This window comes from Anser brachyrhynchus (assembly GCF_964034855.1).
Source record: "Anser brachyrhynchus genome assembly, chromosome: 7".
NCBI lineage: Eukaryota > Metazoa > Chordata > Aves > Anseriformes > Anatidae > Anser > Anser brachyrhynchus.
In genome coordinates, this window is record NC_137701.1 from 12,349,474 (window position 1) to 12,368,952 (window position 19,479).

Consider the following 19,479-nt stretch of genomic DNA (forward strand, 5'->3'; position numbering starts at 1 on the left):
TTATGAGATAATATATATGACACAAAGATGTGCTGTATTCAGTGTATTCAGTGTATTTATTTTTCTTTTTTTTTCCCCCTTTCTCTAGACTGTCCAGTGTCTGAGACTGAAGTGGAATTGGGATGTATCCAAGTTTGTAGCTTCTGAAACCTTAACAACCTCAAGTAAACTGGTCCAAAAGACCCCTCTTGACCTCCCTCGCTCTGAACTCTTGCAGAGCGCTTAGACTGAGCAGAAACCAGCACCAAAGCTAAGAGTCTGAAACTTTGCAACATCTCTCCCCAAGTGACTGACCAAAGAGAAAAGAGAAGCAACATTCCTGATTGTTCATTGTTGTTGGGTTTTATGTCTGTGTGTCTGTCTGTGCGTTTGGTTTTATTTTTTTTATTTTTTTTTTTCTTTCTGATAAATCTTAATTCAGGAATACCTTTATGAGAAATCTTTGGGTTCGGATTTTATTTCCCCTTAGCTGTATTCTTTTTTTCCTTTTTTCTTTTCTTTTTTTTTTTTTTTTAGTTCAAAACATGATTTCTTGTACAGTAATGTCAAAACTGGACCAAGGCTCTCAGAAAAAAAAGGAAGAAAAAAGGCCTCAGTGTCCCCAGCTCCCTGCATGATTTGTTTCAAGTACAGCCTGGACTACAGACTGCCCTCCACACTCTGCTGCCTCTTCCTTATTGCTCCATGATTTGCTACAGCTCCCAGGCCCCACCTCCCCTCCTTTTTATTTTCATTTTCTGTTCCAGTGTATATGTTGCTTATTTGTTTTATTTATTGAGATATTTTTAACGAGCTAAGAGACTGCAATGTCGCTGTGTATACTGCTTCTCTTGCCAATAAAAATAAAGATGTCATGCAGCTACTGGGGGTATTTGATTTACACTCTGAGTGCACAGCCCCGAGCAGAAGCTGAGGAGCTGAGCCACCCCACCAATGCCTCAGTGCTCACCGACTTTGCTAAAATCCATTCCTCAGGTAGCAGGCAATAGGTGCAGAAGGTGTTAGCTCAGCATCGCTTGCCTGTGGTGATGTCTGCCCACATGTGCCAGGAGCAGTTGGTTGCTCGCTTGCAACCCTGCTCAGGAGATTTACTCAGGCTGCAAGCACTGCGGAAGGGGCTCGGGCATCTGCAGGGCCATGGCCTCCAACGCACTGCTTGTTGCAAACTCTGCCTTTCCAAAGAAAACTTTCAGCCTTTCCACAGAACTCTTTGTAATAATTTCAAAACAAATTTCATGTAGATGGGCTGGAGTTGAACTGCACAGCCTTGGAATTGCTATTCGTTTCTGGGCTTCATATTGCATTCAGAAAAGACGCATAACCCATAAAAGCTGGGCAAAAAGCATTAGCTGCACTACAGAAGTGGTCACCCAGGGTTGCTGGTGTGCTTCCTCCTTCCCTTCCACCCTGGGAGCAAAGCCCAGCGGGCTCTGCTGGTGCTCACCAGCCTTCCTCCACCGCCTCGCAGCACCCCATCAGGCTTGTGGTCACACACATGCTGAAGCCAGGTTTCAATTTCCAGGTCATAAATAACACGTTTAAAAAGAATTTGCTCTGAAAGAAAAAAAGAAAAAGGAAAAAAAAATCCTTTAAAGAGCAGTCACAATGGATCTGGAAACATGGGGCTAAATTATGCCAAATGACCTTTTGTTCTCACACCCTTTCCCTGCTGGATTAACAACCATGCCAGTTAACTTGGGAGCATCTGGACTGCAACACCGAGGTGACAGACAGAGATTGATTAAACGGCAGGTCTCTGGCAAAGGCGGCTTGGGAGCCTCAGTGCTCCTTGCTGGAATTATCAATTCACTTTGCAAAGCAAGAGACAAAACAGATCTCTGTAAGAAAGATCAGCTCAGAAATTGGGAGAGAGTGGTGTAGTGGGGGAAAAGGAAAAGATGGTGAAGGATAATTGGCTATGGAAATAAAAGCAATGCTGTGGTGTCTAGAGCCATTAAAAAATAAATCATGTCATTCCATCTAAACCAGCTTCAGAGAAAAACTTTTTAGCATGCCAAGTCCGGAACATACATGTGTGTATCATCAGAAGTATTAATTGCCTGATAGGCTTCAGAACTTAAATGTCAAATGTTTATTTTAAAACAAGCAGAGTTGCATGGAGTAAAATACATCAAGTCCATTAGAAGCTCTTATTTTCTTAAAAGTAAATGACATCTCAGTCTCGGCGTTTGGTAGCAGCAGAGCCAAAAATGCCATTTAAGAAGGTGAACGTAACATGTGTCATGTGATGCAGCACGCCATGCAGCAAGCAGGTTTTTTTTTCCTAGGGGTGCACGTTACCTTCTGCATTTTTTGTGAAGCTTTAATGATGCTCCAAATCACACTAAGCTGATTTCACCACAAAGAGTGGCATTTTCCAAGCATGGGCCCATAAATCCAACTTCAACCCCATTAATTATTTGTTAGAAGAGCCTGATGTGCTGCTCTTCTTTCCCAGAATGTGACCAGAACCAGAAGGAGAGACCTGGCAGGTCAGATCAGATGTCTGCAACCGTAGCTGCCATGTGCCTTCCTTAATGCTGCAAAGCATCAAGGCTGCTAACCTTCCCTGACAATACCAGGCATTTAAGGACATCTCATGGTAGATCAAAGCTTTTGTTCTCTCCCCCTCACTGCAAAGTGCATTAGTAGCCACTGTCAGGTGAACAGTGAAAATAAATGCAAGCACTAGTTGGGTCCCTTTTCAATGGATTCTGGGGGTTAGCAGAGGCTCCTGTGGGTGAATGGCCATAGAAAAGTAAATTTGGAGACCAGAAATAAATCCAGAACACCAGGATACAACTTTTTTTTTTTTTTCCAGGCAGAAAGTACTGAAGCTGGTCAGGTCAGTCAGTGAACAGCAATGCCAAGGGGCTCGAATGAGTGGTTTCAGGTCACAAGGCGAAAATGGGGGATATCAAACACTCCAAGACATCCTGATAATCTGAGACCTGTAAATTGTCTGGATAACACATTTTAACAGACAACACATTTGAACTGATGGATAAAGAGGTGCGTGTTTCAATAAATTGCTGAAAAGGCTTTTCATCTTGTATGAGTTCATCTTGCAGAAATTGCAGCCTGTAAACCAACAATGTTAGGAGGAAGCCAAAGACAAGGTAAAACGCAGATCCTAAAACTGAAGCTATGTTGTCCTGTACAGCACATGATAGATGTGCTTTTCTTTTTTTATATGCATGAGTTTTTTAGTGCTTATCAGTGCTTATCATTTAGTGCACACCCTAATTCCCACTGTGACCAAATTCGTCCTTTAACCATCCGTGCATGAAACCCCTAGGTCCCATGAGAGACTGGCATTTCCTAGGACAGAGACATACTCTCCTGTGCAAAAGAGAACGAAACCAAAATCCTGTAATGCACTAGGCCCATCCAAACCTGACAGATCCTCACAACAGGGGTTTCTCCGCGTGTGCAGGACCTGGCTAAATATGGGTCCTGAACTGCTTGCTCTCTGCGTACGTGAAAGGCTACAGAAAACACCCAGCACATGCTATTTGTGCAGGGGTCCAGCTAATAGCAAAGTAAAGTGTTCACTGGAAAGAAGCCAAGTCCTGAGGTCGTGATATAAAGCGTGCTTTTTTTTTTTTTTTTTTTTACTCACTACCAGCTCAGCTAAGCACTGCCAAACCCCACATTTCCAAAAGTGAAAAAGTTTTCAGCTAGAGTCCTTGATGTAGTCCAAATGAAAAAAAATAAAAAAAAATCCCAGAACAAACCCAAGCCCCACATCCCACCCCTTGGAATCTCTTTCTTTTCTCCCTGGCCTCCCCCAGGGCCACCCCGTTTTCACCCAGCCACTGACAGAGAGTAGGGGAGGAGGGACGAGGGAGGGGGAACGCTGACAATTTTTCCCAGAGATGCTTGTAAACTTGGAGTCCTCGCTTGGCTGGGACCACCCAGGCACCATCGCTGGGATGGGGATTTCAACCCCCCTTAAAGGGTGACTGCAAAGAGAGGTAGTCAGTCTGAGGTGGTTAGCATCATCGCTTCACGGAGACCTCGGCTAGGGCAACATGCATCCCACCCAACACTGGGAGAGGAGGGAGCCCGTGGGACTTCAAGTGGCACCTAGATGGAGTCAGCTATATAATCAGGATAAAGATAAGCCTTCTATTGACTTCTGCAAGAGAAAGGAATGGCTGTTCTGAAGCATAGTGACAGTGGCCTTTATCAGGGTTAAAGATAAAGGCAAAAACTGTACCCAGAAATCACAAGAAATGTGAAGTGTTGTTGCCTGAGATCTTTACTAAAACTAATGTCACATGTCACCAGGAAGAAACCTGCTAACTTCCCACTGGGACTTAGGTCCCACTTAGGTCCCACTGGGACCTTCTGCAGGCATTGTAACTCACTTTCAAATCTCTGAGCATCCATACTGCAGCTCTTATTAAGAGAAAAACTGAAGTCATTTTCAAGACCCTAAATTCTCTCTGTGTGCACACATTGCAGTCACATATTTACTTAGAAGAGACTTGCCCAGCTCATCTCCAGCATCCAAACATCTGAACTTCAGCTGAGATCCTTCAGCTGCTAAGAGACTTGTCTTCAGTCAGACAAACCCCCTTCCAGCAGCTGCTTCAGCATCAGACGGACTGTGGAAATCATGAAAGGTAGAAGGGGAGGTCAAGCACAGCAGAAGATCCTCTTGCACAACCCATTCATCCGTCACTCAGGCATGCTGTCTTCACAATGCATTAAACATCATGAGTTTATGCCTCATCTTTAACACTTCCTCCCACTTCTAGCACCAAATCAGTAACCATAAGCTAGTCCCCTAAACCCTGATGAGAAGCAAACACCATACATTGCCAACATTTCAGCCATGTTTTAATGCAATAATTCAAGCTGATGTAGGTTTTTCAGCTGTATTTTGATGCTTTTTGTGGTTTTGATGCCATTCCACTCGCCTTTGTAGTCTCAGAATTTGTTTTGAGTATGGTAAAGTGCACTCAGCCCTTTTATGATTTCCTGTCTTGTTTCAGAGTCTTGCACTGAAAGACTTTAGTTGCCTCCTAAATCTTTTTCCAGAACTCTCCTGTCACTTTAAATATTGGCCAGCATTTTGTTAGCTTCAAGACTTTGAAATAATATCAAAGTAAACCTCAAAGGAAAATAACCCAGTAAAGGGTAAGGTTGGAGCTTAATTCATATTTAAATAAAGATCTTTCACTTCAGCTTGGGTTACTGTGTAAAATGACTGGGAGCAAATGGAGCTTTTAAAGGCCTTATTCCCCTGGGGGTCTATTTTTAAATGAACGGAGAGCCTACCAGGCAGGGGAATGAAATTGCCTTCCCATGAAAAATTCTCTGCCATTGGAAAGAAAAAATTTGAAGTTCTCCAGAATCAAGATGGACTTTTTCCTCCCTCCCTTCCTGAACCGTGGCCCCAGACGACACTTGTAAATGGTGCTCTCACCCTGCAGGCAGAGAGGAACAGTTCCAAAGCCTTTGCAGAAGGAAACAAGGAGCTAGCAATTGATTTGCAAATAAAAATATAACCTTTTATTTAATAATTTGTTCTTCCTTTTTGGAGAGGGTGAGGGAGTGGGAAGTGTGGGGGGAATAAACTGTGCATTTTATGAAACGAGAACAGGAGGTTTACCCTGTCACCCCTACTAAAATGTTGTCTTTCAGGAAAGAAAAAGGGAATTGGGGTCTGATTTCCTACAAACTTCAGCACCTGACAGGAATTTTTACAAAGCCGTAAAGGCAGATTTGCAAGCTTAATGCCCAGCACAGGTAAGTTTGCAAGAGTAGCCAAGCACACAGCTCTCCTTGACTTTCTGGGGAGCACTCCTTTGAAATTTGCCTTTAAGCTGCACATCCTGCTGCAGCATGGAGCAGAAGTGGTGATGGATTTAGCCTTCCACGTACCCTCTGCCTTTATTCCTTATTTCCTATTCAAGCCCAAGGAACAGTGGGTGGGAGGGACTGCTTTTGCTAACGCCAGCAGCTCCAGATCTGCCAAAACCCGAAACAAAGGCTGTGAGAAAAATATTTCTGCAGGAAGCATTTGCTGAAACATGATTCATTTCTTTAAGATAAGTAATATTTCCTACGGCCAACACTTACAAAAGGGTTAGCCTCCCTCATCCGTACTTCAGCCTGGATGATGAATACGGCTGAAGCATGTGCTTCCAGTTGAGCCTCTACAGTGCTGGCGTGCTTGCTCAAAGTTCAAAGGCATGGCACACCACTGCAGATTTGCTCTCATCTGAAGGCACTTTGAGGCTGGGGACTTCATGGTTTGCTCTGGGTCTTTCCTTATTGCCAGCCCCCCAGGACCCCCTCAGTTGGGCTCCACCAGGTCAGGAGGTGAAGGGGACTCTCCTCTCCCCCTGCTGCATGCCACCACCTCAAGCAGCATTGTTTTCAGACACAGCCTAACACCCCTGCCTCAGTCGCTGTGGCTTTTTCACCAGCTACTACAAACAATGGGCTCTGTGGGTCATTTGCAGTTCATCACGTCTTTTGAGTTGTCCGGGTAGTTATTTGAAAAACCATTCCTGCTTAACACATGGCCACAAGATACATAATGAAATTTCCTAACATCCCTTATTTCAGAAACCTCTTTCAAAAGCGGCCTGCCAGACTGCAGCTTTCTTTCCCAAATTAGTGATCTGGTGGAAACTCAGCAGGAACTGGGCCACGACCCAGCTGGCACGGTCCTGAAGATGTGCGAGACAGCGGCTCTCAGTGCGCCATGGGAGGTGGGGACTTGCAGCACAGTCCCCCGGCCCGCCTGGGTCTCAAGCCAGGACACGGCTTCAGCACCTGCACCGCTGGTTTTGGACCTTGACCCTTCGCTTCCGAGAGCCCTCGCTTTTTCACATATGGGTATAACTAGCATGAGGGGCTGGCTGAGGTCCTTCCTCTTCCTTGCCCCTCTGGGCACTCAGCAGAGGCTGAGGGCTGTGTGGGGCTCTCTGTCCCAGTGGTGCCTGCCAGGAGAGCAAGTCCTGGTGGGGTGATGGACCCAAGAAGCTGAGCAGGGAGCTCCATGGGCACAGCCTCTCTTGCTGCATTGGTCTGGCTCACACTAGAGCTGGTGGAGCCCATCCATGGGGCTGACCACACTTCTGCCCCATCCAGACACGAGCCTGAGACATGGCCCACCTCAGATGTTCTTTAGCCACCACATTAAGGACATAAAACTATGAGAGAGCATCCAAAGGATGGCTACAAAGATAGTGAAGAGTCTGGAGGGCAAGACATATGAGGAGCGGCTGAGGTCCCTTGGTTTGTTCAGCCCAGAGCAGAGCAGGCTGAGGGGAGGCCTCATGGCGGCCTGCAGCTCCCTCACGAGGGGAGCGGAGGGGCAGGCGCTGAGCTCTGCTCTCTGGGGACAGCGACAGGACCCGAGGGAACGGCATGGAGCTGGGACAGGGGAGGGTCAGGCGGGTGTTAGGGAAAGGCCACCCAGAGGTGGTCGGGCACTGGGAGAGGCTCCCCATGGCAGTGGTCACAGCACTGAGCCTGCTGGAGTTCAAGAAGCATTTGGACAATACCCTCAGACATGTTGGTGTGATTTTGGGTGATCTTGTGTGGAGCCAGGAGTTGGAATCAATGATCCTTGTTGGTCCCTTCCAGCTTGTGATATTCTATGGTTCTATGGTTCTATGATTCTATGACCTGTCTGAGATGAGGCCTCTGATCTCTATAGTCGCTTAGCTTTTTTTCCCCCTGCTTAGCACTCTGTTCCACCCCACTGTTCTCCACCAGACCATGTTTCGTCAGAGCTTCCTGCAAGCAGCAGTGATGGTCGTGACTGGTGCTCATCCACCACATCGCCCCACCAATGCCACCTTCCTTCTGATGGACATACGCAGCACCAGGCTGCAGTACCCAGCTGGCACCAACGTTACCGGGGAACACGAGGATGTCTGATCTCACCCAGACCCTCAGCGTTTGTTGAGAATGGCACAAGCCAAGGAGTCACGGTCTTGTGATGACCTCCTGAGTACCCCAGCCAGGATGCCAGGAGAGGTGCTCTCAGGAGAGGGGACAGGCAAGTGTAGGGATGCTCTATGCTGCCAAGCCCACTGGAGAGAAGCGGATCTGGTTGTGCCTGCACTCCATTTTTAACATCTAGGCCATGAAGGTTTATTTCCTTCTTTTTTCTTTTTCCAGGTATAGATATCAGGGGAGTTGGTTGGAGAGATGTTTGCATGAGATATCACTTGGCTCACTCTCCCTGCAGGCAGATCTGCCCATGACCCTTTGCTCAGCAGCGATGGGGCTGCATCAAGCCACCAGCTGCCTGCACTCGGGCTGGGTCAGCTACATCCAGACATCATGCCCCATGCTGCTGCCACCAGGCACCTCCATGCACATCGTCACAGCTGGGGACACTCTGCTTTTCTAAATGTGAGAACTCCCTGACCAAAAAGACAGCTCAGGCCATGTCCACCGTGGCTCACCCAGCAACCCCTCACTCACCAGCCTCCTCTGATCACCCATGCTAATGCAGCCCCATGCCCACGGGCCATCCATCACCTCCCAGGGCAGAGCAGTAGCACCAGGTATTGCTGCACCTCAGGTCCAGGGGGGGCTGAGACTTTTCTGTGGTACACCTCTGATTAGGTGCTGGCTGAGCACTGCCTTCCCCAGCCATAAGAAAAGGAATGGTGTGCATATAGGAAAGAGAAGTGCAGAGGAAGAAAAGGATTAACACGCAGTGCAGAAAGGAAGGTAAGCAAAGACGTGCCTGTTCTAATGGACCGCACATGAATACATCAGTTAGGAGATGGATAAGTCTTTCAGACGTTTCCTCAGACCCCTTTTCCATATATCATGTGTTGCTTTCAGGTTAGAGTTTCATTCATACTAAACTCACTGTTCCTCTACATTGGGACTTCAGCACTGCCTTTACAAAGCCATACTTTTTAACGCCACATTAAAACAGAATTGAATATTGGTTACTCAAAGGGGGAAAAAAATCCTAATGTCAGCATTTGTGTTGCAAACACAGCAGATTCAATACTTTTCAATAGTTTCTCCCTAAAGGAGTGAGAAGATAATTTACATTATTAAAAAATACTCTTTCCTGTCAGTCACATGCTTCCTCAAGATGTCGGACAGACCTGCAGAGCTCCCACTCTGCACACCTCTGAAACCACCTGTGATGACTGGGACTGACACCACCAGCAGATTTGTCCCTGCCCTGCCCTCCAGTTTGCAGTGGGGGAGCTCCTGTTCTGCATAAGGTGGTGCACGGGGTCTCCTCTGCTCATGGCAGGACTGGGGGAATCCAGCCCCAGCACAACAGCACAGCCCAGGCTGGGAGCAGCTACTTCTGGTACAGCTCTGCTGGGCTGTAACCAGATCTTACCCTAGCGAACCTCATGCTGTGACATGTTTATACGACCAGGCCCTTTCCCCTTCATTAGTATTGGGGTCAGGAGGAGCCAAAGGTCAGGCTCGGAGCCGATGATTTCTCTTCTAAACAAAACCATTGCCTCCCTCTACCTTCCTCCTCAAAGAGCTTGGCTCATAAATTTTCATTTAGTACCCCTGAACTGACTTTTTTCCCTCTTCACGTTCTCTTTAACAAGAGAGATATTTCATTCCCCCAAACCAGAGGGCAGTTCCTTATTTCTCTGAGTTCTGAGCTATTTAGGAAGCTTTTGTCAGCATCCTGCCCCATGCTTCAACTTACAAAGTGCCAGTCAGGGTTGCTGGAGAAATAAAGGTGGCAGAGATGTGACACATGGCCCCAGGCCAGCCTTATAACCTCTCAGCCAACTCTTGCCAGATCAGCAGTCCTGCTGCTGGGTTTTAATGGCTCTGCCACTGATATTCCCACAGCATCAGCCCCCTGCTTGACACCCTCAGGGCTGGAACATGCAAAACCAAACCCCAGCAAAACCTACCACTGTCAGAAATGATCGTGCTTGCTTCACTTTGAAGAGAGAACAGGGGAAAAGCAGAAAATGCAGATGGTTTTCAGGTTTGCTACTTGCACTCATACATACCCTAAAGCCCAGCTAAAGCTTAGTGTCAAAGAGCAACCAAAACCCCATGAGACAAAGTACAAATCATTTGTGCTTCTCCTTGGGAAACTGCACATCCAGAAGTGGAATTTGTTTTATTTATTTTATTTTATTTTATTTTATTTTATTTTATTTTATTTTATTTTATTTTATTTTATTTTAATTTTATTTTATTTATTTATTTATTTATTTTTTATTCCACTCCCTTCTGATGCCATTGACACCTCTGAGTCTCCCAAAAGGTTCAGCTTTTCTGTTGCTTTACAGATCCTGACCTCTCCTGTTGCACTTTTTCAAACTTCCCAGCAGTGATGGTTCTTGGTACTTGCTTGTCTTAACGACACATCAGCTGACATGGGAAAATGCATTGGCTGCTGCCATACAAGGAGGAGGAGGTGATTTAGACAGCCAGTTTCAAGAAGGGTTAAGGGATCTGGGTACTCAAATCCTACTGAAAGTGAAATCCCCTCAGGTGGTTATGAAAAGCCCACCATGACAGCCTGACCCTTTCTGGAGTTGAATGCACTTCGTACCCTGGTGCTGCAGGTTCACATTCCACAGGGCTTCGTGGCTAAAACATGCTTGGTGGTTTCAGCTGAGTCTGCTGTGAAGGTCCCCCATGGCACAGTCCTTGCCAGGACATGAGGAGTACTGTTCCTAGCAGTGTCAGGAGAGCCAAGGAGATATACTTCACACCAAGGCACCAGTGCAGCCCAGACTGCTTCACACCCCAGTTCACACTGAAACAGAACAGAGGGTGATTTCTGAGATGTGGGGTCAGTCTCCTCTGAAATCTCATGATAGCTTTGAGCTAAGGGTACACATTTTTCTGCATCAACCCAGCCAGGGAGCAAATTGTGGATGACTGCTCGGCTGTTCCTGCAGTTCCTGCATAGTCTAACGTGTTTAATTATGCCTTGGTAAGCCATAAGCAATGTGAATTGCTGCCCACAACAACTAAGGATGAATTTGATAACGGCATAACTCACCTCCAGCCAGGAATAAATGTGTGCAAGTCCCACCCAGTGTGAGTGGTGGGGGTCATATCCAGCTCAGCCAGCTCTGCTTTTCCATCCCACTTGGCCTTCATTCTGCTCAGGGCTGTTAAGGAGACTTTCCCCTGGCTGGGGGGAAAACTTCATCTCCCCAGCCTCACTCAGTGCCTGCGGGTTAGTGCCATCGTGTGGATACAGCTGCAATGAAGAGGAGGGGGCGAGGTGGGAGGAAGAACCCTGGGAAAAGGACAAATCTGGCATTGCCCAAGTCACGTTTTAAGTCTAGTTCTCCCCTTGTGATAGTGACGAGCTTAAGTGGGACTATGCTGCTTCCTCCAACAGGTTGAATAAATATAATAACAGCAAATGCACACATCACCTGCACCTTATCTACTCCACAACATCTCCAGGTGCTGACAGCAGATCTTCAGAGGGAGTTTTCCCATATGATGCTCTAATGAAAGCAACAGCAGTTGAGATTAAGGTCTCTGCTGTGCTCAAACGGCTCAGAAGCTGAAACAGAGCTGTGTGTGCATGTGTTATACTCACTCTACCTTACTCAAGCCCTTGTGTTTAGAAACGGGGCTGGAATACACACATGAATGTGTCAGCCCCTCCTGGGCTGTCTGGTCTAATGGCACAAACCTACTCTCAAACCTGAAGGAAAATCAAGCTGTGGATTTTGGCTAATGGCACAGGGTGGGTTCTTTGCTCTGAGCTTGCATCCTGTCCTGGAAGTCACACAGTCCCCAACCTCCAACTCTCTTGCAAAACTGAAAAGCAATCTGAGCCCAGGATAAAAATAAAGGGTCCATGGGGCCCTGCCACTCTGGGGTCAACTGATGCAGTGGACGTGCAATCAAGCTCCTTCATGTAATCTCTCCACTGCCTTTACAGGCTGAATCTGAAACAGAGCCAAGTGACGAGCAGGGGGATAACGAATCATGAGGCTGGGGTTTCCTTTGTACAGTTAAAATCCCAATCCAAGTCCTGCTGGCTGGGACGTTCCTGTTATCTTTCAGAACAGAGGGCTGAACTCCAATGGGCTCCTTTGAAAACCCCATCCACCGTGATGAAGAGTAACCTGCCCCAACTCAGCATTCGAGGAGGGGGACAAGGTCAGATCTCACAAGAAGGGGCGGATGCCTGTGAAGACCCTACCCAGGCCCTGCTCAGCCTCCCTCTTTTCAGAGGAGGCAGTCGTGTCTCCGTACCGACCTCTGCGCCTCCCACACACATGCTACGCCTGTCCACCCTTGTCATGTTTTTGGCTTCCCCCGAGTTCATACTGCCAAGGTCTTTGCAGAGCACTTGTAGGACTGGAGCAGAGTGACTCCCCACTCACAGGCCCTCTGTCTCTGCCAGGATGGCTCCAGAGGAACTCTAGATCTTGGCTCAGGAAGAGCTGGCCACTGGGGACCTCCTTGGACGAGGTGCGAGGGACACGCAGGTGGCCGGCACTCAGCCCTGAGCACCCAGAGAACCCACCTCAGCACTGTGCCGGTTGTCATGAGTTGGACCACCAGCCTGTTGGTGCAAATGGGGGCACAAGCAGTGGTCCAAGCCCACCACACATCGGGGCACATCTGTCCTTAGCTGGGCGCCCTGTTTGGGCCAGGTTTCACAGCATATGGATGACTGCATCCAAGATTCATTAATGACCCAACCCCACGTTGCTGTTTCAGATTAAATTGTTCCCAATGCTATGCATTGTTATTTGGGAAATGTATGAATTTTCCCATATGTCTTTGACCTATAAAATGAACATCCCTCAAAACTCAAAGGTTATTGCCAACTACGACGTGTTTTCATTTCTCGTCTTTAAGCACATTTCATGGTTTGCCAAAACTTTTTAGGAGGTTGAAATTGAAGGCCTTGACTCAGGAAAGCACTTCAAACATGTGCCAAGTAGGACTTACGCGCACACTTGCATCTAAGTACATGCTACAGGCCTGTGCTGAGCTGAGATGTTTTCCCAAACTGGTGCCAAAAACATCTTCCTCTTCATTAACTCCTAGACTCTCAAATTCAGTCCTCAGCTTTATTGACAATCACCTACAGGTGAAATTTGGCTTGCAGATGTGGAGCTCCTAGATTGCAGATAGAAGCTAATTATTCAGGGATTGCTGGCTGGAGCTTTGGGAAGCCATAAAAAGCCAGATTAAGTAGAGCTGGGTGATATTTTTCAAATGGATATTTAAAAGAAAAACAATTTGCAGCGGTTTCACTGAGTGCTTGGTTTTAACAACAAAATCTGGCAAAAAAAAAATCAGAACAGCATATTTCAGGCCTTTCTAAATTAAAGCTTTGAAAGGATTTTTTTTTTTTTTTAATTTTACAGTATAAAACATTCAGTTTCCAAGTAAGGTATTTCATTTCAGGCTGACTGAAATATCTTACTTGACCAGTAAATATACCTTTTTCTTTTGGGTTGGCCAGAAATTCCCATTTCATGTTTCAGTTCTTCCCAAATCAATATTTCAACTTTTTGAAATTTCACTGACCAGAAAGTCAGCTGCTCATATATTTTTATGTATTTATCTTGAGAACTGAAAACAGAGGTGGGTAAATGAAGAGGGAATGCAACAATCCCACTCTCCAGGCAAAGGGAAGTTTCAGGTTTATCTTTAAGAACTTGCAGGTTATCTGGGAGGAATTTAAGTGATGACAGATACCGTGGGTATCAAAAGACAAGGGGATCTGTACTCCACTTTCAGGGGAAAAATATATATATAAAAAAATCATAATTTCAAGGGAAAATACTGGATGGAGACCAGCCCACTCTGAGCTCTCAGCTCTCCTACCTGTACTTCTAAGGTACAGGATGCCTTTTATGTCAGCAGCACTACTCTCTGCATGACAGAAAGCCCATATTCTGTTTCAACACACTTCTAACGGAGCTACTCCGTTACCCTACAGAGTGCAGTTCTCGCAGGAGATGTCAGATGGGGCTTCCCTCTGGCGAGCAGCACTCCGTCCTTTCAAGGTGAGGTCTCTACCCCAAGACAATAGAGGGCCTTAGCAAGACTTTGCCTGACCTTTGTGTCCTGGGCTCTTGGCTTGTCTTTAACCACTAATTCACCTCATTAAGCCAAAACTCTCATTGCAGAGCCCCCAGGATTTGCCAACTTACCCCTTTGGTGTTTATTGACACAGAGGGCTGGTGACAGCACACAGAACAAGAACCACTCATCTGCAGATGCGATCCCATCTCTCCAATTACTGCCCTCAGATGGAGCAAAGATGATGCAGAACTTTGTGTGAAATAAACCCAAAAACTTGTGTCTCATCAACAGCTGAGCGGCTCACCCCAGCCCAGCGTGGGGAGAAGGGTCAGGTAAATTCATACAGTGAGCACCAACATCTCCACCACCAAGACCAGTCCGATAACACAGCTTCAAGACTGTTCTGAAGGATGGGGACCAGTGGGAATCCCACCTCTGACTGGTATGTGCAGGTTGGAGTGGGGGCATCTCCACCAACATCAGCACTAGGCAGCACTTTGGAGAAGGTCTTGACCATGTGCATGGCTTACATCAGAAAAGCAACTGGAGCTCTTCTACCCATACGGCTATTATACAACAAGATGGCCAGAAAGGGAGAAAAGCCGAAATCACAACATTTTCTGATCCTTTAAAAGTCTGGTCACTCCTGAAATCAATTACAAATGAAGAGGTTTTAATGGGGAGTTGAAAGAAGCAGTAGGGTGGGTCACTTGTTTTTATTCCTATTGTCAAATGGTAATATTGTTCTCATATTTAAGATGTCAAAAGACTGTGAAGAAAACAAACAAAGCCCAAAGTGCCAACTTCCCAACACCCAACCACAGTGAGACATTCATGGACACAAGGAAATGGGCTGCAAAACTTGCACAAAAAATAAACCGCTGTGAGAAGGACTTTGCCAAAGTTAAGGGAAAGGGAGGTTACAAGCATTTGTGGGAAACAGTGCTAAAAGGGAAGGATAAAAGAGAAAAGGAAAAAAAAAAAAAAAAAAGAAGAGGAAAGAGCAGAGGGAGAGAGGACTGGGGCTAGGGCTGTGCCAGTCAGGAGGGATTTGGCCGGATGATGGTTTTACTGCATTTAAATGTGTAAGATACACTTTGATTAATTCTAGTAGACTACACCAAAGTCATACTTGCAACTCCCAGCACGCTAATTACAGAGAAGAGGCGGACAGTGACTCATGTTGGAAACCACCCAACTTCCATAGCGGGAAAAAAAAGAAAAAAAAAGAGAGAGAGAGAGAGAAAGAGAGAGAGAGAGAGGAATCTCAGCACTCAGGCAACCCAGACCATCCCCAGATCTGTGCACAGCGCTAGGAGAAAGGTCAGGGCGTGCGCGGACGCAGGGCGGGAGCGATGGCCGGGCCGTTCCCAAGGAGGGATGGCATAGCGGAAGGACAGGGAGACGTCCTGGGGGTGGTGGGGAAAGGTTGGGGCTCTCGACGCTCCGTTTGCTCGCCCTTTGTAGGTGACTCCACTCTCACGTGTGAGAAACAAGCTGCAGGAGGTCCGGGCTTTTTGTGGTGCACGGAGGGGGTTTACGTGGGGATGCAGTGCTCCAGCATGGTGGGGCTAACAGCCAGGCATGGTCGTCCCAGTTGTGAGGCCCTGGGTAGGACATTTCTCCTCCCTGACACCCAAAAAGCCTTCTGCCAAGGTGACGGGTGAGGAAACACAACGGGCAGGTGCCAGGGGATCGCTGTGTGCCCCTACCTCCGGCAGCACCTTGCCACCAAGCCGCTGTCTTGCTTGTCCTTCAAAGCCAAAAACAGCTGAAGCACCGAGCCCCTGGTGGGGAGGAGGGTCTCTGAAAAGAAGAAAATCTGGCAAAGCCTGAAGGCTGCGGGGAGTACAACAGCATGGACCAGTTGCTTGCTGCAGCCCTCTCATCTCCCTGCCTACGCACAGGGCCGAGAACTTGCGTCAGTGGCTGAAATGTTGCAGGGACCCGTGGGGAGTGCAGATGGGGCTGCTTCAGCCCAACCCCATTGCTGCCACGCTATGAGCTCCTTGCTTGCCTGTCCGATTCCCACGGGCACAGAAACCAGTGCCTGAAGACAGGATAGGCAACGGCGAAGCCTTCAGCGTCACTTCGTGCTCCCTCCTCTCCCATAAAGCCCACCAGCTCCACGGGCTTGAGAGCCTGAAAGCTCCCACTCAGGGCTAGGTGAGCAGAAGTTGCACTAAGGCCAGGTATGAAGGGTTGTCAATGCAAAAATACAGCCCCAGACTCACGTTAAACCTCAGAGAGCCCATCCAGCTCCTGCATGGTGAGGAGCTCCCTCCCTTCTTGTGATATTTAGTGAGAAGGAGATGTTCACACACACACACAGATGTTTGCTTAGCAATGAATACTGCCAGCTCTGAAACATCTCTCAGGGCGACAGGGGAGAAACTAAGGGGGGTACTGGCCTGATATTTATTATCCCATCTCAGCTCCATACTCATCTACTCATTTTTAACTCTCCGAGCAGTTGACAGCATCAGGAACTGAAGCCAGAGCGTCAGATTAACAACATCTTTCTTCTCCAGTCTTTCGGCCACATGTTTGAATTGGTTCAGTCCATGAATAAAACTGAAGCCCCGTAATCTTACAGTCTTGACATGGAGATGGGGGACAGGGAGAGGGCATGTTTAAGGCATGATGCAAATTGCATAGCCATTTCTTCAGCTTATTTCTTTAGGGGGAAAAAATAAGGTGTTTGTTTTAAGAAAACAAGAAAGGAAGCTGCAGGATGTGACTCCCTGTCTCCACCGTGCTGGCTCGGGGCTCAGACTGCAGCTTGGCAGTGCCAGGAACGTGTCACGCGTGTGTGCGTCCCTCTCAGACCAAGCAGGAACCCCACTTGTGGCCTTCAGATGCATTAATAACAAGGTGAGGAGTTAGCAAGCCGTCACACTGTAAGGCTTCCCTTACAGAAGGCTGTTCCCTTCTCCACCTCCCTGACACCACCACAGGCCCATCCGGCTCCACAGCCACTAGAGGGAGGCGGAAGGTAACCAGTCGAGGAGATGATTTTCTCTGGGTAACATGGCCATCAGCAGACTGGGGAGCTCCGGAGGTTTTTCAGGGTATGGCTCCAGGCAGGCTAAGCGCAGGCTATGGACAGTGTGGAGGCGCACCACGCTCAGATTTCACAGCACCCACAGCAGGCAGTTTCCCCACCACCCACAACCGCGGCACTCTCCCGAAGCGGCTGACAAAATGGAGGAGCCACGTGGGCCACCACGCCTGTTCTCCAGAGAAGGGTGGTGTGGTGCCAGTTCTCCAGCTTGAACACAACAGCAGTGATCGCCAGGGAAGAAAACCCTTTGGGTTCTGCCTTTGGGGAAGAAAAAGTAACCAAGCCGCAGGCTGGAGAGCTGCAGAAGCAGCTATAAAATACAAAGACAGGACAGCGCAGATGGCGTGAGAAGGAGTTAAAGGCTTCCTAATTCAAAATGTATGTGATCGCCCATGCCTCGGCCCTGTTCCAGAGAGGTTGCAACATGCTGGTTACAGGCAAGCAGGCAATGCTGCACTGCGAGCCTGGGGCAGACATTTTGTGGAGACAAGAATCAAGCTGCGCTGCAAGCCGCCGTTTTTGGGGGGGAGGTCACAGAGGTGGAATAACCACCGGATGGCAGGAAACACTCCTTTGGGCAAGGGGAACCCACCACAGCCCTGGGAGAGGATGGTTTCCTCTGGTTTCCTTCAGGTTCTCTCCACCAATCTTCCTCCTGAGTGAAGAATATATAGAAGATTTTGCATCATGATCTGTGAGATCTTCTCAGGGTGAAATAAATCATTTTCCTCTTAGAAAATGGAGTTTTACCAAAACAACTGCTTTGTAACATCCATTTGGCAGAATTTTCCATTAGGAAAGATCATAGGACTTGGGCCTCTGTGTTCCCCATGTCTTCCTTGCTTTCCGTTTCATGCCACAGGACAGCACCTCCTGGTCCCAGCACGCTGCTGGGCCTCCAGTGGTGTCTCTCCTGCTTCACCACCCAGGGAGACGCAGGGCATGGAGGAGCAGGAGGCCCCAGGCCACGAACTGGCCACTCACCTAAAGGCAGATGCCAGTGTTGACACAGGGTGTGTTATCATGGCCACATCTGGCCATGTGGAGCTCCATGGCCATATTGTCTCTGACGTTCACTAACAGAAATGAGGAGAAAGCAGATCACTTGCAAATTCAAACCATCCATGACTGGTGGGGGCCTTCTTCTGACCAAACCACCAGCAAAATCCTTCAGGATGGTCATAAAAAAATCACAACCCCTGCAAAGGTCCAAGTGAGCCTCCCTAATTGCCATAGCAGAAAAAGGGTCACTAAGGAGCTATGGAAGGCCAGGCCAGCTCTACCTCTCTGAGTGCCTTCCCTCATACTTGTCTGGTGATATCTAACAGCATCCACAGGGCACAGGCACGGGCCAGGCACGGGCCAGAGCCCGGCTGCTGGCTTGTTGTGGGGTCTCATGGCAGGGGAAGGAGGCTACACCAGACATGGCCACTCGTGTCCTGCACACATTGGTCCAATGTGCACTTAGGCCATGACCACTGAGAGGTATTGTGGGACAGTGTCCAGTGTGGTGAAGCTTGCGCAAAAAGCTGGTGGCACCACAAAGGGCATGGTCACACTGCTTCAATGCTCTCCTCTCGACGCAGAGCTGCTGATGCAGGTGGTCAGTCACAGAGGAAACCCTCCAAGCTTTAGGAGATGCTATTTGCTCTGCTTTCCTTTTCCCTGCCCAGTCCTATTTTTCCTCCTTGCTATTGCAGCTGTGGGGCAGAGTGCTGATGAGACAGGATTACGTCCAATCCCCGTTAGTCATTTCCCAGTAATTAGCTTGGGTTACCAGAGCAAGGACACCGATGTTTTCTCAGGTCGCTGTTGAGTCAGGTTAGACTCTTAACCACAAGTATGCCAGGGAAAAAGGGCGACGCTGGTATGTGTGAGGTACCGAGCCATAAAAAAGCAGTGCAGTCTTCTGCTTTGGGCTGGGAGACAGTGTCCTGCTCACCACAGCATTTCTTTAGCACCCAGAGCACCCTGTCGCATGAGGGAACGTAGGAGCCCATGACTTTGGTACCTGACCCAAACTCTAACACTCTCATTGTACGCTGGGCTGTGCATGATTTATTTCTGCACTGCTCATGATATGCTGCCTGCAGTGATGTAGGCAGACACACAGATGCTGCATCATATTAGTCATCGTTGAGCTGACAGAAGATCAAAAACCATTCAAAGCTGACGACATTTTGTAATTTATCATATAGTGTTCTTTGAGCCTCTACTGCCTGGCCCTATAAGCAATCTCATCCTGTAACCACTGCAATATAACATGACTCAGTTTGAATTTGCCCTGTGATGTTCCCAAGGTTGGGCTTGTCTGGATGCCCATTTGTCTGGGGAAATATTGGGTTCTGGGCAGGAACAAGTGTGAGACAGGCAGGTGCTCTGCAAGCACTGCAAAACAAGAA

At 47.9% G+C, this 19,479-nt stretch overlaps 1 protein-coding gene and 1 long non-coding RNA gene across 9 annotated transcripts in view; one reads left to right on the forward strand and one right to left on the reverse strand.

Annotated features, from left to right (window-relative positions):
- TWIST2 (twist family bHLH transcription factor 2) overlaps positions 1-862 on the forward strand; it is a 37,303-nt gene extending 36,441 nt beyond the window's left edge. The window contains exon 2 of the mRNA XM_080599327.1: positions 89-862. The gene's annotated coding sequence lies outside the window, so the exon portion shown is untranslated. The remainder of the gene's footprint in view (positions 1-88) is intronic.
- LOC308197954 overlaps positions 475-19,479 on the reverse strand; it is a 28,799-nt gene continuing 9,794 nt past the window's right edge. For 2 of the 8 annotated variants that reach the window (XR_013953466.1, XR_013953470.1), the window contains one exon: positions 16,349-17,732. This is a non-coding gene — a long non-coding RNA (uncharacterized lncRNA). Of the gene's footprint in view, positions 1,555-16,348; positions 18,154-18,209; positions 19,049-19,479 lie in introns of those variants that run through there. The other 6 variants (XR_013953468.1, XR_013953469.1, XR_013953467.1 and 3 more) reach the window with 5 other exon arrangements.